The sequence below is a fragment of the Dreissena polymorpha genome, chromosome 2 (assembly GCF_020536995.1).
Source record: "Dreissena polymorpha isolate Duluth1 chromosome 2, UMN_Dpol_1.0, whole genome shotgun sequence".
NCBI lineage: Eukaryota > Metazoa > Mollusca > Bivalvia > Myida > Dreissenidae > Dreissena > Dreissena polymorpha.
Genome location: NC_068356.1, coordinates 60764039 through 60788938, shown reverse-complemented (window position 1 = coordinate 60788938; position 24900 = coordinate 60764039). Strand labels below are relative to the sequence as shown.

General features: G+C 34.7%; 1 long non-coding RNA gene across 1 annotated transcript in view; it reads right to left on the bottom strand.

Annotated features, from left to right (window-relative positions):
- Window positions 1-7835: 7835 nt before the first annotated feature.
- LOC127867240 (uncharacterized) overlaps window positions 7836-24900 on the bottom strand; it is a 32840-nt gene continuing 15775 nt past the window's right edge. Inside the window, exons 2-6 of the long non-coding RNA XR_008043392.1 lie at window positions 14570-14781; window positions 13698-13823; window positions 11995-12057; window positions 10240-10331; window positions 7836-8940 (exon numbers count right to left, since the gene is read on the bottom strand). This is a non-coding gene — a long non-coding RNA (uncharacterized LOC127867240). The remainder of the gene's footprint in view (window positions 8941-10239; window positions 10332-11994; window positions 12058-13697; window positions 13824-14569; window positions 14782-24900) is intronic.

Sequence of the window (24900 nt, the reverse complement as noted above, 5' to 3'; positions counted from 1 at the left end):
TACAAAATATTGTTGGTTTTGTGTTGGTTTTGTGATTGTGTGCCAGGTGTATTTGCTTTCGTTGGGATTAACTGTGCGCCATATGTCTAACATATTGTAGTTTTCAAGTATGTTATTTAAAATGTTTCTATTTTTAGGATGAGTATAAAGGTTTCCCTTTCTTTTTATCTAATAATGGGTTAAGAACAGTATTAAAATCACCACCGACTATAATGTTTTTATCTTGATTATTAATTATAAAGGATTGTAATGTTTCGTAAAAAGTCGGATCATTTATGTTAGCGCCGTAAATGTTGATCAATGTTAATTGTGTTTCGTGTATTTTGATATCTATACTTGCTTGTCTGCCAATTATTATTTTATTAAAGTTATCGACTGTGATCCCTATACTTTTTTTATCAGAAAGGCAATGCCTTGTTTATTAGTATGTTGTCCACTAAGATAGATGTCTCCGTCCCATTCATCTTTTAAGGTTTGTGCTAAAGTATGTGTTAAGTGACTTTCCTGTAAAAGGCATATACTATTTTTTTTGTCTTACCATTTGAGAGTTTTTATGCGTTTGTCTTTATTGTTTAGCCCTTTTACATTTAGAGTACATAATTTAATCATTTAAAAAAAGTGATGGGTGATATAAATGATAATTTGTGTGTGTTTGTCCAGTAAGTTTCTATTTTAAAACATGTCCATTTAGATTCTATTATAAGACATAAGATGTCTACATATGCAAACAAAATTAGAAAACAAAAATTATGGATACAAACAGATGAATATTCCATAGAAAAAAAAGAAATGAAGAAAAAAACAATAATGAGAAAAAAACAACAATAAACGACAAGTCCCCAATAGAGACACAAAAAAACGTTCACTGGAAAATACACAAACTTATTGACGAATAGTGATCTGAGAAGCAAAAAGTACACATATAACACGTTATATTGTGTGGTAACTTATAATTATAATAATAATATAATAATAAGAACTACTTGATCGTGTGTGGAGGGTGGTTCGGTGCGTGTGCGTTTGTGTGTGCGGGATTGTGCGCGCGTGTTGCGCGCGCGATTTATGCGCGTGTGTTGTGCATGCACGTGAAAATTAGTGTGCACACGGGTTTGTGTGTGTGTGTGTGTGTATGCGCGTGTGTGTGAACGTGTGTGCGCGTGTGTGCTTGTTTGTGTACAGTTGTGGGTGCGTGAGCCCGTGTGCGTGTGTGTGCGCGAGCGCGCGTGTGTGTGTGCACGTATGCGTGTGTGTGCGCACTTGTGTGTGTGCGCGCGAGCGAGCGCGCGCGTATGTGTTTGTGTGTGTGCTAGTTGTGAAAAAAACGCGGATGTGCGGGTGTGTGCGCGAGTTCGTGTTTGTGCGTGCACGCATGCGTGTGTGCGCGTGTGCGCGCGACAGCGCGCGTATATGTATGTGTGCGTGTGATGGTTGTGTAAAAAAACACAGGTGTGCGGGTGTGTGCGCGAGTGCGTGTGTGTGTGTGTGTACCTATGCATGTGTGCGCGTGTGCGGATGCGCGTGTGTCTGCGGTTGAGTGCGCGCGTGTGTTTTGTGTGTTTGTATACGTGTGAGTGTATGTGTGTATACATGCATGTGTTTCAAACTTCTCGCTGTCTTATTATTTTTCACTGTGAGTACCTCTATTTCGTAAGACACGTTGTAATAATTAATAAGCTTATGTTACAATAACGACTATAGCAAGACTACTGCAATCACAAAAAAATTATCCTGATACAAACATTTGTTGTGTTATTATTTGTTAAGAGGTTCACGATAGTTAAAAAGAATCTATGCAACTATTGTATTTGAAATCATCTATTGAATATATCTGTATATCCTCATTTATTGTTTAACACAATTAATGCAATCAGTACACGTTTCAGTAATATGTTATCTAGGAGACGTTAAGCACATTTCAAAATAACACGAAATGTGTTGAGATTAAGAGACATATACACGAGTACATTCTTACGTCCGTCGCATTGTCGATCTGACAATGTACGAAAACGAAAAACTAATTAGATCGAGTGACGGATATTCACACGTTTTTGTTTGATAAGGAAAAGTTTTTAAGCATTTTGTACCTATGGAATGTTACTCTTGTATTCTCGGTTCGACTGTATCTGGCCTACAGTTAATCTAGTTCCGAAAAAAATGAACTAGAATTACCACCAGATGTGTTTATACTAATGTAACAAAAATTATGAGCGTCTTACTCTCTATAAATATTTTAAATTGTATTATCAAAAAAGATTACAAAAATATGTTGCCCTGTTTGGAAAGAGGTTAATTGCCAGCATTAGTGAAGTGGATTTGAAGAGCATATACAATATATCCCTTTCATATGTAAATATAGATAAATATCCTTAAATCACAGTTCATGAGAGGCATAAAAAAGCGCACTTCAGTATAATGGAAATACACAAATTACTTCAAATAGTGATTGAGAGAACAAACCGTATATATATAACACCGTAGATTGTATGATAACTTATAATAATAATATGACAATAAAAATTGTGCGGGGGATTGATTAGAGCGTGTTTGTTTGTGTTTGTGCGTGCGGGTGTGTGCGCGCGTGTTCCGCGCGCGTGAAATGCGAGTGTGTTGTGCTTGTACGTGTCAAGGAGTGTGCGCGCGGGTTCTAGTATGTGTGTGTATGCGCGTGTGTGTGAATGTGATCCGTGTGCGTGTGTTCGTGCGCGCGTGTGTGTATGTGTGTTTGTTTGTGTATGGTTTGTGTGTGTGCGAGCGCGCGTTCGTACGTGTGCGCGAGCTCGCGTGCGTGATGTGCGTGCTCGTATGCGTGTGTGCACGTGTGTGTGCGAGCGCGCGTGTATTTGTGCATGTGTGTGTGCTGGTTGTGTACATGCGAGTGTGTGTGTGTGAGCGTGGGAAATATTTTAATTTTTATTAACAAGAGGATTACAAAAATCTGTTGCCCGGTTTAGAAAGATGTTAATTGACAACATACGTGAAGTGGAATTGTATAGCAAATACAATATACTGACTACACATACTTGTATGTATAGCACATATTTTCAGTATTTTTGTAATACATACTAGTATATTCTAAGCACCATACGCTTCATATATAAATATAGATCAATGTTCTTAAGTGCGTAATTATAACAATGCATGTGTTATATGTCTAGGATAAAAAATAAGTAAACATGTACAGCTAAAATGTACAAAAAGATAATCCTCAACACAGGATAAAAATACGTAAATATGTACAGCTAAATTGACAAAATAATTATCCTCAACACAGAATGGTTGTTTTACTCTTAACTTGATTGACTTCAACGTGGAAGTTATGTTATTTAACATGAGTAGGTGTCTGGATAGTTGGTTATGAGCTATATAAACAAATATAATCAAAGAAGGTGCAGATCTACCGGGGAGAATCACACAAATTACAGTAAACCCATATACTGTTATATGCATTTGTAAATTAATAAGAACGGAGTTCTTTTAATAAAAAAAATCTGCTTCTGAAAATAATAAACTATGAGAAACACAGTGATAAGTGATATGCATTTGTAAATTAATAAGAACGCAGTTCTTTTAATAAAAAAAATCTGCTTCTGAAAATAACAAACTATGAGAAACACAGTGATAAGTGCTGAAATTAAATATATTGTACAGTTGCTTTCTATACAAATACAATATACAACTTTACTTGACGTTTTGGTCCGGAAGTATGTTACCAAGGCATATTTGTATATATTTTTTAATTAATATTGTGTGTTGATTAATGTTACTATTTTGTGTCTTATACCTAAGTTTATTATAATAAGTTATGTATAAAGTGTTGTGCTCTTTTACCTAAGTTTACTACGATAGGTTATGTATACAATTTTGTGTTGTTCTTATTCCTAAGTTTATTACAATAGGTTATGTATAAATAAACATATATGTATTTTTGTCGATTTTTAATGAGATGTAGATATATATCTCAGTCTTATTTGAGCACCATCGCTGTTACTTCTGTGTAGGTGACGGGAGGTTCATGTCGCTTGATGACACATTCCTGGCGTACGAGGTGTTGTCCTTTCCTGGCCACTGCTTACTAAGCCAAGTCTGATATTGGTTAGATTTTATTTGCTCAGGTCGGTCACTACCTCTGTATCTAACAAACAACTTCGTAGGACCATGCTCTGTCTATAAGCGTAGGCTCTTTCAGGCGTAGCGACGCAAGAACCTCGGCATTTATTTTGGTAAGATCTTCATTGATGAAAATTCCTGTGCCCTTTAGTAATATCGCACTTTTCATGATGTCTATTTTTGTCTGGCGTCTCACAAATTTAACGATTACTGGTCTGTTTTTATTGTGAATGTATTTGATGAGCCTATGCGCCACATCAATGTCTCTATATTCTATACGTATTCCCAATTTTTGATTTATCAGAATAGCCGATTGTTCAGCAACGGCATTTGAAGTTTGGTTTTCGTTGTCATTCAGAAGGCCAGTAATTCGGACGCTGTTTCGTCGACCGTACTGTTCCAGATCGTCAAGACTGGCCTCATGCGCCTTCTCTGAAGATTGTTCTTTTTGTTTTAATAAGTCGATTTCCAGATTTTTTCCTCGATTTGTTGTTTAAGCGACTCGACCTCTTTTGCTTGTTCGAACATATTCCCTTCGATTATTTCGATTCGTTTCACCACTGAGCCCAGAAGTTTCTCTTTAAGTTCTTCGAGCGTTTCCCTTATGATATTTTTTATGATTAAGCTGTCATCTTTTGTTAGTACATTTGACATTTTGAGCTGATCTCTTTTAAGCGCTTCTCGATCGATGATTGCGGTTGATCTGCTGGCATTTCCGTTTCTTTACTTGTCATGACATCAGTCAGGCTTTTCTGGTTCGATATAGCTTTGTCGGTCCTTTTCTTTTTATTATGTCTCTTATTTTGCTTTAATGTTACGGGTGTTTCAAAAACTGGTGGTTCTAAACGGCTATCGTCTGTTAAAGAACTTTCACTTGCTGTTGATGAATGGAGTCTTTTATTCATTGTTTGTAGTCATAACCGCGTGATTTTACTTTTACTTTAATCACTACAATCACTATAAAAGAAAAACAACGTTCTGGCTCGGTCACCCTCGACTGATCTTTTGTAGTATTGTACCGTATTGTACATATTGTCTGAATTTCAATTGCTTGTCACACTGTTGTTTGGTAGGTAATTCGACAATTAAACTGTTAAGTCATGCGTGACGAACTAATTGTAAACTGGTAGGTAGGTACTAAACTAGTTTTCCAATCTAAATTTTGTTTAATAAATTCGATACCCCAATACGATAAGTTACTATATGCTGTAGTTTTATTTTAGCGACCACTTAATCGAAAACAAATAGAAATTGTGATGTGGTATGCGCTTTCTGTAATCAATGCGTGACTAATCCAACCAATTGTATGCATTGTAATGCTATTTTTTGCAAACTCAGTGAGGTTTAAGTTACGTCATTAAACAGAAACGAAGATGTATAGCAAGAAAAGATGAATATATCAGACAATATAAAAGGTTCAGAACCTTTAGGTTACGAAAATGTATAACACCTACGAAGCAGTATCAACATGAACGTAGACTATTTTATATTGTAAACGTATGCTACGTGCGTACATGTTGTTTGTTGAGGTTTCTCAACTCACAGACTCAAATCAAAGGTCTGTTAAAATCGATACTTGCTACATAATTATTATGTTTATAGTTGAGTTAAATTCATTAACAATAATGTTGAAAGAAAGTGTAAAAACAATACTTTGACATATCTCAAGCAATACAGGAGTCCACTACCATAAAAATACCTATACATAAAAACACATGCATTACTTTCCATATGCCGTGTATCTGTGCACTTGTATTGTTTCATTATTAAATCCATTGTGTAATGAGCACAGCAGTATTAGATTGAGTTGCTTTATCTACATGCATCACCAGACGAATGAACACTGTTGAAAAAGCCAGTGCATATTGTCGTGACATTACTATGTATGTTTAAACATAGTTACAATATGATATTTTATGTAGCTTCCGCGAAATCGCATTATTTTGAGAAATTCGTTTTTAGAAGCAGTCATTTAACTTTTGCCATAAGCGCTATGCATAGTCCTATCATCATTTAAATAAGAAAACCAAGCTTCATTATCCCATTCTATTTACTATTTTTCGTTATTTCATTTTGTTGAACGACATACAGACGGATGGATGAGCGGAGCAAGGGATTCAGACACAGATAAAAGGCTAACATATTGCCGAATGGGAATACGTAGCTTCGTGATAATATCATATGCATATGTTAGGTAATTACACTATTAAGTGTTGTTCAATTTTAGTGACAAAAATCTGACCCTCGAAAGGATTTGCATAATCTCCACAATGTTTCGTCGAAGATTCTTTTCAGAAAAAGCAGGGCCCAGTTTGGCTATATGTACTTTTCTGGTTATCTCACTTTTTGCAGACGAACAGACAGGTCTACGGAAGACCAGAGAAAAGGATTGACAAACAGCACTAAAGAATACATTTGGTTTAATATGTTACCAAGTTTAATGATAATTTCGGATGTACTTGTTTAGTTTGTTCTTTCTCAGAGACAGCTATCTGATATTTGACCTCTGGTGAGGTCAAGTGTACAAGTGTATGTATACAACAAAATCAACACGACATGTTAGTAAAACATGTATGTCCCCCATACTTGCAACAAACTCGACCGTCCTATTGACATTTGATCGATTGATTTGAACATCATAAGAGGTTTTAATTGGTTAAGACCAACAAGCATAATCCTTTTATGAGCCGGTGAATTCTTAAGATATTGTGTGAAATAACTTTTCATTTTAACAGCCTATTTGACCTTGAACTTTAATATGTCGGGCTCCAGACTATTAAACTTCTTTATATCCTCTAAATTTTCGCGGATAGCAATTAATGTGATCACAGGTCAAAATGCTATCTAAAAGGTATGTGGAAACGAATAGCACGATACAAATCCCTGTAATCATTATCTTTGACCTCAAACTTAAAAGTTGTCCCTTTTTCCAACCAAGTAACCACCATACCAATTTGAATGATCGTAAGTCCAATCGTACTGGAGAAATTGTGCGGTAACGAATTTCTTGTTATAAGTCCCTGTGACATTGAAATGTTGCCTGTTGCCCTAAAAATCAATTGGCTTTATTATTTACTCCCAAGCAAACATTATACATATTTGCTCGATAAAATACCAAAGCATTATTTAAATATTGCGCGAAAACAAATGGTCTTCAAACAGACCAACCGACCGACGGACTGGTACAATGCAATACATCCCAGCTTCCTAAAAAGGGGTGGGGGCATAATTATGGCACTTGATGTTTTCATAACAATATAACCAATATACTATGAAAAAAATACATGAAAACTGTGACAAAATAATACAAATAAGGCACATATAAAACGTTATCAAATATAAATTGCAAAAAATCTTACAATAAAATGGAACTTTGTAATATGCGTATAATTAATACAATAAATACAAATGTGGAAATGTGCACTTCTAGAATAACATTAACATGAAATTTCAGTTTAATAACTGTACATTAAATTTCATAAATATTGTCCAAGGCACGAAGATAAAAATTGCACATGCATAATTATATTTTGTTTCGAACTATCTCATTGTGTTTTGCAAGCTCGATCAGCAGTAGACATTACATTATATAAATATTACATATACATACATATGACAGTAAATTTGAGTACTTGAGAATTCGCCGAGGTTGACAGTATTTTTCCGAATGTTGACAAATTTACTGTCACCCTGTCAGCCATGTTATATTCATTTTATTATACCGAAAAAAAACTATTAAAACATGAACAATTTATATGAACCATGAACAATTTTAATACTCAATAATTGTATTTAATTTCAGCCATGAACAACCATTAATGTTTTGATAACAATCATAAAAGCACACTGGTTAAAACAGTCGATTTCTTATCACATATTTTTTTTTAAATAGTTAAACAGTATTAGCTATATAATTTTAGAAAGGGTGTGAAATATCAAGATTATTTAAGAAAATACTTCACAGAAGCATATTAACAATAATGCAGCGTTGTCATTCTAGATTAACGCTCTGTTAATCCAAAGCAGATGATAATAAATGGTAAAAGACAAGTGATTCCAACGTCACCGAACTAACGCGTCCACTAAGCCCGGATCTCTATGTTAATGCAAATTTCATCTATATATAATTGAATAATTAAAAAAATCAGAAATAAAAATACATTCAAACATAAAAATCATGTTTAAAAGGTTAGATAACATTGTAAATTATCGTACGCAGCAAAAATCAGAATAGTTTCTTTAGCGTTTTCATTAATAAAATTCTTGGATCGTAAACATGGTAAAGATGTTTAATGTTAAACATGTTAAAATTTAAATTGCTACATCGTTATATATTTAAGCGGTAAATAAAATAATGTATACAATGCTAATATTAAATCAAATATAATCATGATTGTACAACATTGTAAAGCATACGCATATAGATCAACATGTTCAGAGAACAAAAAGAAAAGCAAGACATTCGTCATGGTCGACAGCCTACCGAATACTCGGTGCTCAATATCTGTGAACACATAATTCGTGAATTCTTAATGAGACACGATGCATTATTATTTCCAAATAAACATTTATATGAAGAGTAGGAATTTGCTCTATGTTTAGTACGTGCCTGTATTCTTGAAGATTTTTCCCTTTAAGCTGTTCAGGTTTCACAAACTAACAGACATGTACGAGCATGAGTATAAGGAGTAGGAGTATAATTAAACAAAATGTATAATTTTAAAAGATATTCATTTGATATACATTCCCTGCACTTGTGTGACATGTCTCAACCAAAGGTCAATGACGACATCGTGAACACCTTCCATTAAATCGTGTTTTGCTGCAGAAAATCTGAAGACAACACAAATAGATCATTAAATCACAAGACATCAAGAAATTTGAGGCTATTTTATAAAAACAATCAAAGAAAGAAAGCCCCGCATTCAAGTTTTTGGAAGTTTAATAAAACAAGAGTTCCGCGGTCGGAGACATATGCCCCCCAAACAGGGCTTTGAACTAGTGACCCCAATTTCAATAGGGGTCATCTTCTGTCCAAGGCCAGTGCACATGGGAAGTTTCAAGCCAATCCGTTAATTCGATGACGAGATATTGATTAGAATCGATTTTCCTACTTATTGTGAGAGTGACATTGACCTTTGACCTCGTGACCCCAATTTCAATAGGGGTCATTTACTGTCCAAGTCCAATGCACATGTGAAGTATCAAGCCAATCGGTCAAATTGTTGACGGGTTATTGATCGGAAACGATGTTCACACTTAGTGTGAAAGTGATCTAGACCTTTAACCTAGTGACTCCTATTTCAATAGGGGTCACCTATTGTACAAAGCCAATGCACATGTGAGGTTTCAAGCCAATCGGTCAATTCGTTGACGAGATTGATAGGAAACGATTTTCACACTTAGTGTGAAAGTGACCTTGACCTTTGACCTAGGGACCCTAATTTCAATATGGGTCATGTACGATCCAAGGCCAATGCACACGTGAAATATCAAGCCAATCGGTCAATTGGTTGAAGAGTTATTGATCGGAAACGATTTTCACACAAAGTGTGATAGCGACCTTGAAATTTGACCTAGTGATCCCAATTTCGTTAGGTGTCATCGACTGTCCAAGGTAAATGCACATGTTAAGTATCAAGCCAATCGGTCAATTCGTTGACGAGTTATTGATCGGAAACGAACTGGTCTACCGACAGACCGACCGACATCCATTAAAACAATATACTTGTGCCCCTCTTCTTCGAAGGGAAGCATACAAATAGAAACTATTATTAGATTAGATTTGTCGGTATTCTTGCTTTTATGGCTAAAGATTGATTGGTCCCATACCATCGCGTAACTTGAGCTAACATTCAGAGCATTTATGCGTCTCCATCTCAAAGAGGGAAAACTTGGTAAACTGAGGTAGCATTTTAAAGCGTACGCATCCAGTACCTCATAAGAAAAGAATGTAACTGGACGTACACTCGCATCTTTATTTATTTTATTTTGATCATAATGACCTTTTGTTTGGATTCTAAAAGTTAAAACTCTTTTTTCTTCATTCATATAACACATTTATTAACTGTGGGACAATATGCTGAATGACGCCCTAAGAAATTTAAAACTAAACCACCCGTAACAGCTCACCTTCAACTAGCATCGTCCAACACTCATCGCTTGCATTTTCCGACTTAAGCGGTCCCTTATGGCTTGCATTCTCGCCAAGTAAATCGAAACAACTGGAAACAAAATACATTGAACACACGTAATTAAAGATAATCGCTTTAAAAATTCTCCCTATAAAGATTAATGTGCGTGTATTTTATTAACAAGAGGCTCAAGATGGCCCTAGTTTGCTCACCTTTTTTACAAGGCCTTGTTCATTGCTTAGTTGAAAATTCAGTACTCTAGAGCATATTAGATTGGTTCTCTTCTGTTTAATTTTGCAGTGTGAGCATATGATTATTCTGATTGAGTACTGTCCATTTGTACGGGTTTTTGCAATGCAAACATTTGCAAGTAATGCTAATTCTTGTGTGTTGTCACGATTTTTGTAAGATTTGGACCTCGTGGCCAAGATTTTGACCCCACATGACCCAATGTCTAACTTCGCCTAGATATAAAGAAAAACATCCTGGTCAAGTATCATCATTATTGGACCAAAACTATGGCCTCTAGTGTGTTTACAAGTTTTTTGTAAGATTAGACCCCATGACCTAGATTTTGTCCCCACATTACCAAGCGTCAAACTTGACCTAGATATTGTCCAGACAAACATCCTGGTCAAGTTTCATCACTATTGAACCAAAACTCTGGGGTATGAATTATTTACGAGGTTTTTGTATGATTAGACCTGGTGACCTATATTATGACCCCTCGTGACCAAACATCAAACTTTGCTACCAAAAATAAATATTATGACCAAGATTCATAAAATCTTAAACAACATTGTGACCTCTAGAGTGTTTACAAGGATTTTGTATTATATAATGACAATGTTGACAATCTAAGGGCAATAACTCTGCCATTTATTATGCGATTTTGCTCATTATCAAACTTGACTGAGATCTTGTGGCCGTATAGCTTCTCAGCAACTTTGTTAAAGAATGCTCGAGAAATGTGAATGCTAAAATGTTTACAAACCAAATGTGAACGGACGGACGACGGACAAAGACCGATCCTAAAACCTCACCTGAGCATTCAGGTAAGATGTGTTTTTTTCACCGCTCTGAGCCATTGTCCAACTTGTCCGAGATAGCAATAAAACCAATGTATTGACTAAGTTTCACGATGATTCAGCAACCACTTTTGAACTCAGCCAACATATCATTAAAAAAAACATTTTGACAAAGTAACATGAAGATTGGGTATGAAATGTGACTTCTACAGTGTTTACAAGGTTTTTCTTTTTTTGACCTAGTGACCTAATTTTTGACCAAGCATGACCCAGTTCGAAGTTCTGACCAAGTTTCGTAAAGATCGGACAAGAAATGTGGCCTCTAGAGTGATATACAGTATTCTTTTTATTTGTGAATGTGACGTAAAATTGGAAAACGTAATTTCTACAATATTTGAACACTTCCCTTTGAGTACTTTTGAGAATCCAGAATTTTTGGACGGAAGTTTTATTTCAGTTATCACAGAATCAAGATTTACGCTTTCGATTATTGTTGCATCTATAAAATCTTTATTCATAGCAACATAGTTTCTGACGAAACGAACTGTAATAACGCGCAAATTTCCAATATGAATCTCTTGCCTAAAAGAAAGATTAATCAACTTAGTTTTAGTTATCACAAGATCCGGCGTTTAGTGTTAAACTAGTTTTGCATCCATAGCAATTTTTGTCGGACGAAAAAAAACATGTTCATAGTTCATATCTCCACATGTGATTAAGTATACCTGTTTCTGCGGATGTGGACGCATCAAAACGCTCCATAAAGTGGTTGTTCGCTAAGGTTTGAACTGAAAATTACAAAACACCGTACATATAATTATTTCTTACATACCGTACATATAATTATTTCTTACATACCGTACATATAATTATTTCTTACATACCGTACATATAATTATTTCTTACATACCGTACATATAATTATTTCTCACACGATCCATAATCTGTAAACAGCGTGTGAAATGACACACCTTCTGATTTTTTCTTTTTTTTATATCTTAATACAATACTTTTTTCCTAATCGTAAAACAGAAAACCGTTTTTCAGTAGGTTCATAAATATGGACAATATATATATATATATATATATATATATATATATAAACTTTGGTTTTAATGATAAAAATTAATCAAAATAATAATAAATAATGGAATGAACAAATATATAGCGGGTCATGGTCTTATTTGTTCTTGTTTTCTTACAACCATAGTCTTAAACAACTTCTCATTTACGGATTTGTTTATAAGAAAAGCAACCTGATAGGTGAAACCCTTTTTTGTACAGAAGACGTCATACAGTATCTTTTTTTGACATGTGTAGTCCGCTTTGCTAAACAAAGTCTTTTACCAATAGGCTGCCCTTATTGGGTATTTTATCTTACTTACAGCAGAAAAAATGTCTCCTCCCCAATTACGCCATTAGCGTAAGACAGAGAATTGTAATTTCGAAATTGTTCGAGGAGCACTGGTTTTCGCGCAAGCTTGTCATATTTTGCCCGTCTGGCAGTAGATGTTTATTCTTTTTCGCATGAATGAGTTAATGAGATGCCAAGAATACTATATATTCACCTGACGCTGTATCTTGCATCAGATTATTTATTTCACTCTAACAACCATCTCTCCATGTTGCTGTTTTTGACCGACGGTCATTTCAAGCATCTTTATATGGAACTAACAATAATTTGAATGTCTGTGACAAGACATTAATTAACTGTCTTAAAAGACAGTTATTATATTCATACACTGAAAATTGTTCATAACAATGTGTTTACACCCTTAGCCATGAATAAAACCACTTTAAATATACTGTGATCTCTCTCGTAATAAAATGTTCTTTTTGGTATTATTAATTCATTATAATGTAGGGAATGTTAAAATTATAGTCAAAAACACATCTAAACTAAGCAATTTAAAGCAAGCGTCTACATGTAGCCAATAATTTTGGTTGCCTCGTAATTTTCGCACTATCGTCTTAGATAACGTTCTACATGCTTTCATGCCGCAATGTCGGTATGCACGGTTTTCACAGAGCCTGGCTCAATAACCTTTTTACATTTTTTTCAAAATTTGTATGATATTTTTCAACATTTATATTAGTGTATTAGCTTATGTTTTATGGGATAAAAAGTTTAGTTGCATCTTCCGAATTACTTCACGATAGTTTCCCCGTTTCAACTTTAATGCATTGTACAACGTATAATTATTAATAAGATTGTTGCTGTAATTGTAATATGTGTAACGAACAATCCTTTTTTATATTAAAATGCTGCTGATTTTCTTTTACGGACTTTTTTAAATGATGGAAATGTTTGAACTATAAAACGTTTCCCGTTCAGAGCAAATGTGGTATGTGCGAGTATTAAATTCTTGATTTTTTATATAAAAAATCTTGCATATATACATGTAAATCATACATAAGTTATACATACCTGTGTTCAAGTTATAGCTTTCTGTTTCAAGTTCTAGTCGCAGTTGATATCGCTCGTCGGGTTTTTGAAGGAGAGACGCAATACTTTCACATTCAAAAACCATGGACTGCTCGTGCAAATGCCTCACTATTATATATAAACAGAACAGAACAGACAGTTTATTAAGACATTTACATATGTACATCGTCTTAAATACATACAATTATAAATAAAGCAATGCCATGTGTCAGAATATATTAACTGTAATCAAATCAATAATACAATATATATATATTTTTTTTTTAATTTATGAATCCTTATTGGATCGTGCCCTAATACAACTATGGCTTCATGTTTGTAAATAAATGTTCATGTAACTGTCCCTTCTGTGTATGTATAACTGTTCCAACGTTGGAGATGTGTGCGGTGAAAGTATGGGGTATATAACTGTGAATGAACCATCTATTTTGGGGGGATGGGGATTTCACAGTATGTCTGCTTCATTCTGAATCGTAGCTAGGCGCACACGCCGTAGTCTCCAATAGGAATATGTATGTATGTTCGTGTGTCTGTGTAACTGGTTGTTCACGCATATATATATATATATATATATATATATATATATATATATATATATATATATATATATATATATATATATATATATATATATATATATTTGACCTTGAAGGATGACCTTTCACCAATTCAAATGTGCAGCTCCATGAGATACACATGCATGCCAAATATCAAGTTGCTATCTTCAATATTGCAAAGTTATGACCAATGTTAAGTTTTTGGACAGACACACACAATGACAGACAGACAGACAGGCAGGCCAAAATCAATATACCCCCGATCATTCAATCATTTGGGCATAAAAAGTAACATACCCTGTTGTAAAAGCTGAACGGAAAGTTCGCAACGATGATCCCCACTGAGTAAAGGAATCATCTCCAATTGCCCAGCTAGTTCACGTGTGTAAGTCATTTTCTGTCGCTCATAAACCAAATCGATAATCGGTTGGTTTATTGATCGACGTGCACGTAGACTGACGACCATTTCCTCACTCATGATGGTAGAGCAATGTGAATCCAGGTTTTGACTGCAATACAAAATACTTCAATTATGGTATTTAACAAATGCATAGTAATAATTACTTTAATTTGCAAAGTCTTTAATTTTCTTATATATCATGCACAACGCATCAAAATAAAAAAACAACATGTTTTTTAAAAAGTTGTGTTTTTTTTTGGGAGGGGGTGTCGGGGGGAGGGCGGGGTGAGAGTGTGGTCATTTATTAGATGATCTTTCATAAAATAAGAAAACATGGGGGAACAAATATTTTTTTGAGGGGGGGGGGTATCTGGGGTGGGGCGTAGGGGATGGTTTGGGTGGAGTCAATTGGGGTATGTCAGGTAAGTGTTGTTTTGTCAAAGTATGAATCAAATCTGATCATATATAAAGAAGTTATGGCAATTTTAGCAAAATTTAATAATTTGACCTCTCAAAGTAATTCAAAGGTCGAGGTCAAATTCAACTTGCCAGGTACAGTTTGAATGCAAAAGCTTAGATACTTTATGAGAAAAGTGGACCTAAACACAAAACTTAACCGGACGCCGACGCTCAGGTGATGACAATAACTAAAAAAATAGATGAGCACAAAATGAACAAGAGATGTGTTTGTCAGAAACATTATATTTCACGTTGAACATCGCTCTGTAATACAAACATATACAATATTTTGCTATTCAATATGAATAACCGGTTAATCTTTACACGGTACGAATTGCATAGTTTAAGGTCAAGTATACTTAAAGATCTAATTAATAAACAAGTGTTCCGCGGTCGAATACATAGGCTCCCCTCCCTATCAGGGCTTTGAACTAGTGACCCCAATTTCAATAGGGTTCATCTACTGTCCAAGGCCAATGCGCATGTGAAGTATCTAGCCAATCGGTCAATTCGTTGATGAGTTATTGATCGGAAACAATTTTCACACTTATTGTGACAGTGACCTTTGACCTAGTGACCCCTATTTCAAAAGGGGTTGTGTACTGTCCAAGGCCAATTCGCATGGGAAGTATCAAGCCAATCGGTCGATTCGTTGACAAGTTATTAATCACAAACGCTTTTCCCACTTATTGTGCAAGTGGCCTTGACGTTTGACCTAGTGACCCCGATTTCAATAGGGGTCGTCTTCTGTCCAAGGCCAATGCACATGTGATGTATCAGGCCAATCGGTGAATCAGTTGACGAGTTATTGATCATAAACTAGTGTACTCATAATGTGTAACAGTGACCTTGACCTAGTAACCCCAATTTTAATAGGGGTAATCTACTTTCCAAGGCCAATGCACATATGAAGTATCAAGCCAATCGGTCAATTGGTTGACAAGTTATTGATCGAAAACGATTTTCACACTTAGTGTGATAGTGACCTCGACCTTTGACCTAGTGAACCCAATTTCAATAGGGGTTATCTTCTGTCAAAGGCGAATGCACATGTGAAGTATCAAGCCAATCGGTTAATTCGTTGACGAGTTATTGATCGGAAAATAAATGTTTCTAACAGATGATACATATAATAGTTGAACATTTTTTTTATACATTTTAGAACCATCGCCTTTCGTAAATCTTTAAGAATGTTTGTGTACATATACATTATGATTTAGTACTGCTTTAATGTGTTGTTATGTACAAAAGTAATACGTTCATACCCTATTCGGTCTGTCTGTCCATAACGGATATACAATTCATTATATTCGAATCAAAGAACGAAAACCGTTTCTACTGTCGAGTGTAGTATCAGACGTCGGGTGTATAAAACACAATATGTATTTTCATTTTAACATAAAAACATTTAGTGCGACTGCCTTAGGGTAAGTTAAATGGTAGAACTCTGGTAGATATGCATCAATAGGCATGAAGAACGTGTTCTGCACGTCGACTTCATGTTGATAAAACATTTTTTATGTTTCAACTTCATCGCTGGATTTATATGGAAAAATGCCGTCATACCAATAGACCGCCTAACGATACTATAGAGTATCTTCAATAAACATTTAAAAATAATACAAATTTCCATAATATTTAGATTTTCATTCTTACTTACTTAAAAATTGAGTAATAATATTTTAAGCTTAAAAATTGAGTAATAATATTTTAAGCTTAATATAGCCATACATGTGTTCACTAAATAGTATCGAAATGTTTCCTTTCCATAAAAATGACAAAATCTTTAATTCTTCCCTCGTTTTGTGGTCGTTATTGATTGAAGCACGGAGCGTATATTGATAGGAGATTAATCGAGTATTTGATCCTTACTGTAGTAAATTCAATCATAGGCAAAAATTAATCATCCGATTTTATTGGTTAATACGTAATAGTGTTGCTTATTAATTCTTCTTTTAAAAAAAATATAATTTTAGTATATTCCTATTGTTATTAATGGATTTATAGCGAGTTAAACACAAGAAATAAACATTTTTTGTTTTACCACCGCGCGTTAAACCGTGTCGTAACTATCGATCTTTTATAATTTGCGTACATCGAAGCGCCGTTGTTATACATTTTGATGCACCCACTCGCGTCTTTTTTTAATTATACTTTCATTTTTCGGCCGATTTTGACAAATTATATATCATTAGAAAGCCTACGTAACGTAGTTTTCAGATATATAAATATATATTACGTTTTTCTTCTGATTAGGGCAGCCCGGCGAGTTATAATTTTAACTTTTGCAAGTATCATACCGTTTTGGAGTTTTATAATCTAGATTTACGGTTGACATGTTCGTACTTTTACCGATTCGTAGCGTTTATATTTGGAGTTCAGTTTTAAAAATTACATCATGCTTAGGAGAATAAAATTCTGAATGCGATGGAAAAAAATCGTTTAATATGAAAGTAAGTAAGGAATGAAAGCGGCAGAAAGTAGCGCGCGGTCCTAACGCACCGAACTGATGCTACGGTCTTGGCGATTATGATTTTGCTTAGACATCGGCCATTAAATTTCCTTTGATATGATTATTATATTTGTTATGGAATATATTGAAATATTTTGTTCACGAAACATATCAATAAAGCTAATTATTAATGAAGCTTAATAAAATAACGATTTCAGCTCTTGTTTATAACACAGAAAGGGTGTTAATTTTATGATAAGACAGCGTATATAGCGGACCCTCTTGATATTTTGCGGCTTTGCATTGTATGTGAGTGCAAGGAACGACAACTCTGTGTGGAGATTGATCACGTGGCTCAGTTTCGCATCCGTGTCATCTAGTGCGTTCAATCGTGATACATCGGCTCAACCTCCGCGCAGTGATTTGACGGGAACCAGCAAAGCTGGGTTGTATGTGAGAGCAAGGAACGACAACTCTGCATGGAGATTGACATCGGCTCAATCTGAACGCATCGGACAGTGGGCTACACCACACAGACGATCGCCGATATGGCGGAATTGTCCGAGGTGTCCCGATTGGTTCCGCAACGAAACGAAACGCATTTGGGCGGTCCAATCTGAACGCATCGGACAGTGGGCTACACCACACCGTCTCTCTGATGTACGTAGGCGGCCGTCATATTGGATATGGAACTACTTTAGAAAAAAAGATGGCGGCCGCCTCGTTAAGAGGAAAAATTTAAATGTGTGTTTTAGCTCGTCTTTTTCAAGATTACAAGTAATATTTTTTATGTAATAAATTAATGTAGATCTGTGAATTCCCACAACGTACTTAAAAACTTGTTAAAATTTAAAGATGCCATTACTGACATACTGATAGGAGTACTTATAGAATTGACATCGAGTTCATTAAAAAATTAATTCGACTGTTTTCGTTATCTTTTGTGAGATACGAGGATTGCTTACATAAACTTGATAAAGTATGAAACACATCACTCATTGTATGAGCATGGAGGGCCGAGTGGTCCAAACGGTAGACTTTTACTCCATGGGGTCAATGGTTCGAGCCCATTTGAGGGTTACTTATATTTTTTTATTCAATTTTATTCTTTTTTTTTATTGCAGCTTTTTAGATCCAATGTTTGCATTTATCAATATAGCGTAGAGTCTATAATGAAAAAAATAATTTGGGGAGTTCTTATGTTATAGTTATACAAGGATTGCTTATATAAAGTATAAAATAAACCACTGACTATATGGGAGCACTGATGGCCCATTGGTTTAAGCTTTTACTCCAAGGGTCAGTGGATCGAGCCCAGTTAAGGAAGACTTCCTTTCTTATTTTTAATTCTTTTTTTTTATTGAGGTATGTTGCTCAAATGTTTACTTATCAATATAAAGTATTTAATAACAAACTTCAATACATGTCTAATTTGTGAAAACGTCTCTTTGAAATTGCTAGTTTTCCTCTTACATGCCCTTGTATTTTAAGATAGAATACTTTCCTCTCCAGAGGAAAGAGGTATGGGTTTGAATCCCATCGGGGGCTTCAGAGGATGATTCATTTTGAGAGAAATGCTAATATTTGCTTTAGTGTATCCCAAAATTAACCTGATATTAAATATATAACTGTGAAAGATAATTCAAAATAATGTTTGTTTCTATATACATTGTGATCCATGGACATGAACATTCAATTATGCAAGAAACATGTATGATTTGAGGAAAGAATACAACAGCAAACTTAGAATGGACATTCATTTTTATTTTTAAGATTGTTAAATAACTAAAACTATAAATGTTGTAAAGCTTGTGTATGACGTCCTTGCTTCTGGGCAGCAGAACAGTTTAGGCATATATGATTACTCTTTTTCTTTAGAATCAACATTGATGCATTATTACTTAAGCAAAGTTAATCTTTTTTAAAACTCGATGAATTGGGAACTGAATTTTTCATGTTCGTTGCTTGCATTGTACTGAACATAATGTTACTGGTGAACAAATGCCTTTTCTCTTTACACTTCACAGGGAGATGGTGTTTTTCATAAATGTCCAGGTTAATTTGTATAAATACCGGGTAAGACCTCGTATCATATTTATATACATGAAAGCTATACATTTATGATCAGGGATTGAAACTAACTCCTTACTATTGGTGGCCCGCACGGGCAACCATCTTTAGTACTTTGGTTTACCAGATAAAGAATAACGAGCCCAGAAATATGTACATGCGTTAATTATACATTCTTTTAATAAAATAATAGATAATTAAATAAAATTGCTGACATTACACATGTTCAATGCATGATGTATTATTATGAGCCTGAATTGAATCATTTCCTATTCCAAAATAATGCATGTTATTTAACTTGTATTGATCCATGGTGGTCAATTGTTATTCAATTTTTATTGCACTGAATTGTTTTCAGCTTTAAAAAAACAAGTTGCCTGGCCGGACTACCAACTTTTGAAATTGAGTTGCCCAGGCCAAAATCTACTTGCCCCGGGCTCACAGGAAACCACTAATTTCCATCCCTGATGATGATGACATTTTGTGTTTCGCTGTAAATTTACAGAGAAAATATACTACAGCCGCATGTCACCAGAGTTGTTAAAAGGGCATTTTGACAGTATTGTCCCTAACTTTTGCCAATTTTGACATATTCTCATAAACAAGAGGACCACGATGGCCCTGTATCGCTCCACTGCTGAAAAAAGGCTGAAACAAATATTCTCAGCATGTGCAAATACTTAAATATAGGCCCTTTTTAAGCACATGTACACTTTTGTGACCCCCTGGGCTGGGTCAAATTTAACCCCAGGGGCATAATTTGAGCAAACTTTGTAGAGGACTACTATACCTCACTACATACAAAATGTGGTAGCCGTAGGTCCTAGAGTTAAGGATAAGAATATGTTGACAGTTTTCACAAAATAAGCAGGATATAAGCGTATATAATGTTCAATTTTGTGACCGCGGGTCAGGGTCAAATTTTACCCAAAGGGCATAATTTGAACAAACTTGGTAGAGGACTATAAGATGTTACTGCATACCAAATTTGGTAGCCGTTGTCCGAATGGTTTTCGACAAGAAGATTTTTAAAGATTTCACAAAATAGGCGCTTTATAAGCGTTTATTCAATCTTGTGACCCCCGGGGCAGGGTCAAAGTTGACCCCAGAGGCATTATTTGAACAAATTTGGTAGAGGTTCACTAGACGCTACTACATACCAAATTTGGTAGCCCTAGGCCCAATGGTTATGAACAAAAAGATTTTAAAGTTTTCACAAAATAGGCCCCATATAAGCGTATGTTCAGGTTTGTGACCCCCCGGGCAGGGTCAAATTTGACCCAAGGGGCATAATTTGAACAAACTTGGTAGAAAACTATAAGATGTCACTACATACCAAATTTGGTAGCCCTATGCCTTATGGTTAAGGACAAGAAGATATTTAAAGTTTTCACAAAATAGGCACTATATTAGCATATAATCGATTTTGTGGCCCCCAGGGCAGGGTCAAATTTGACCCCTTGGGCATAATTTGAACATACTAAGTAGAGGACTGTACAATGTCACTACATACCAAACTGTGTAGCCCTAGGCCTAATGGTTATGGAAAAGAATTTTCTTTTAAGTTTTCACAAAATAGGCATTATATAAGCATATGTTCAATTTTGTGACCCCTGGGGCAGGGTCAAATTTGACCCCAGGGATAAAATTTGAACAAATTTGGTAGAGAACTATAAGATGTCACTACATACCAAATTTGGTAGCCCAATTTTTATGGTCGGACAAGAAGTTTTTAAAGTTTTCACAAAAAAGGCTCCATATAAGCGTATGTTCAATTTTGTGACTCCCAGGGCAGGGTCAAATTTGACCCCAGTGGCATTATTTGAACAAACTTGGTAGAGGACTATAAAATGTCACTTCATACAAAATTTGGTAGCCCTAACCCAATTGTTAGGACAAGAAATTTTTACAGTTTTTACAAAAAAGGCCTTCTATAAGCATATTTTCAATGTTGTGACCCTCGGGGCAGGGTCAAACTTTACCCCAGGGGCATAATTTGAACAAACTTAGTAGAGGACTATAAGATGCCACTACATACCAAATTTGGTAGCCCTAGGCCCAATGGTTATGGACGAGATTTGTAAAGTTTTCACAAAATAGACCCTATATACGCATATGTTCAATTTTGTGACCCCCGGGGCAGTGTCAAATTTGACCCAGGGGCATAATTTGAATAAATTTGGTAGAGTACAATTAGATGTCTCTACATACCAAATTTGATAGCCCTAGGCCCAATGGTTATCGACGAGGAGGTTTAGAAAGTTTTCACAAAATAGGCCTTCAATAAGCAATTTTCAATTTTGTGACCCCCAGGGCAGGGTCAAATTTGACCGCAGGGGCATAATTTGAACAAATTTGGTAGAGGACTATTAGATGTCTCTACATACCAAATTTGATAGCCCTAGGCCCAATGGTTATGGACGAGAAGATTTTGAAAGTTTTCACAAAATATGCCTTAAATAAGCAATTTTCAATTTTGTGACCCCCAGGGCAGGGTCAAATTTGACCCAGGGGCATAATTTGAACAAATTTGGCCAGTGGAACTAAAAACTGATTCTTTGTTTAGCGTGCAAAGGGGATGGAGGAACATTTGTTGGTGCCTTTTTAAAAAGTTGTTTAATTGTGTGGAAAATTGAGTTTAAAAATGTATACACAATGCCTAATATGTGGCAAATTCCAACAATGTCTGTGGTTTTTCATGTAAAAACAAGAGATGTGTTTGTCAGAAACATATGTCCCCTATTGCGCCGCTTTGAAGCCGTATATTTGACCTTTAAGGATGACCTTGACCTTTCAGTACTCAAAATGTGCAGCTCCATGAGATACACATGTATACCAAATATAAAGTTGCTATCTTCAATATTTCAAAAGTTATAGAAATGTTTAAGTTTTCAGACAGACAGTTAGCACATATAAGTTGGTTTTACAAATTCACTGAGTGTAAACATTGGGCACTTATATAGCTCAAAGTGACCGGGAAACAAATTCTTGTGTTCTGATTTACATGCATGTATTTACACTTGCAAAATTCAAAGTTAAGAATGGTAATTGTTCTCTTATTGCCAACAACTGCATAAATCTTAACATTGTAAACTGGTTGTTTTGTCTTTATTACTACTTTTGTACATTCTTTTGTATTGCCCTCTTTATATTAACTTTCAACATATATATTATATCAAGTAATTGTAGATATCATATGTTTTGTGATGTAAATGTGTAGGGTTCTTGTTACTTGTCACACCCATTTCCATTTCATAATGCCTTAACACTGATATAGGATATTAGTGATTTTTGATTATTGTATTTATGTAAACTTATTCGATATGCTGATGAAAGTGTCATCCTTTATTTTCACAAAGATCCTAGTATCAGCAGTAGTGTTGTTTGTAAAGAACTTGAAAATTGTATTAAATGGTTAGTGGATAACAAACTGTCTTTACAACTTGGAAAAACTGAATGTATAGTGTTTGGTTCCAAAAGGAAATCTAAACTTCATAATTTTAATGTAAAATGTAATGATCACACTATTGTTTCTCAATCATCTGTTGATCACCTTGGTTCAATATTCGACACTGATCTTTCTGCTACATCTATTGTTAATAATATTATTAAAAAGGTGAACTCAAGAAAAAGATTCTTCAGGGGCGTAGCTAGCATATTTTGAGCTGTAGGCCCAAATATATTACATAAAAACAGGATGTGTGTGCAGGGGTCCTCCCCTGGAAATTGTTTAAATCCTATAACACCTGTGGTGATATTTAAAGCATATCTAGACAAATAATAAGTTAAGAAATTATAAGACTTTGGTCTGTATTTCTTTGATATTTTACTGTTTTATCTCAATGTCAGAGAACTAAATTTTGCTGTATTATCTTTATACCAGAGAACTAAATTTTAAAACAATATGGAACAGAGAAACATTTAAAATTGTAACACTCACTTATTCACAAGACAAACCATGGGAAATCTTTCCAATAATTCTGTCTGCATGTCTATATAGAAAGAAGTAGAGTTGATAATTGGAAGATATGTCATTTGAACAAGACCAGAATCCATTGCCTGAGGATCCTGACAATATAAAATGCAGATTTCTTACACCTCACCACCTTCAGGGTCATTATTTTAATGCATTTTTCAAAGTTGAAGCAATTCTAATTTTTTCATGTTTAAAAAAAATGTAGGCCTGGGCCTGCTGTGCCTAATAGCAGCTACACCCCTGTTCTTGTATAGACAAAACCACTGTTCAAATATGGAATTAGGAATATATATATATATATATATATATATATATATATATATATATATATATATATATATATATATATATATATATATATATATATATATATATATATAATAATAATAAGTATATAAAAATTATATTTGTATGTACATTTAAATGTGATGACAATTGTCATCACATTTAAATGTACATACAAATAGTGTAACTAAAGCTCTCTAATAATATATGCTAATTACTATTTGATCTCAAGACTACAGTCTCAAGTTTAAATTAATGATATTTTGTATGCGTATAAATGCCACCATTTTTGTACATTTTCCACCCATCTATAGGGCCCCATTGGAAATAAGTTGCAAACCTTTCATGGGACATCCTGTGGTATATATATCATGTCTTGATTTCAACATCTTGTAACTACTTGTTATTTCAGATCTCTGCCAAATACACTGACTACAGTGTATTTCCTTGTAACTGAATTTAAATGATTAACTTTGACTGTGATATTCAAAATGTGATATATCAATGCATTGTGATCCAAAACCTGTGATAATTGTTTTCCAATTGTTAAATGTTGTAAATTGACTGTATTGTATGATCTGTACTTGTATGACATATATATGCATGAATAAATCAATATTTAGAAAAGTGTGACTGACACTGTTTCCAGACATATTACAGTTAAATTACTTCATGTCAGTAAATGGCAGTCAGGGATGGAAAATATCTTTTTACAATTGTTACCTGGACTGTCAACCATATTTAGTGTTTTTGTTTCCCATCTAAAGAGTGTAAAGAGATTATAACAACATCTGGAATTAAAATGCCTAGGATAAAATATAAACAATATCTGCCAGAAGTACTGTATGGTTGCCATCATCAAATGTACAGAAAGAATCGTTTTTCAAATTCAAACAAGCCCCACTCATTCCATTCAATGAAACCTTTCAGGTGTCTTAATACTGATAATAGCCCCACTGAGGGCCGTTCGGCTATGGTCCATATAC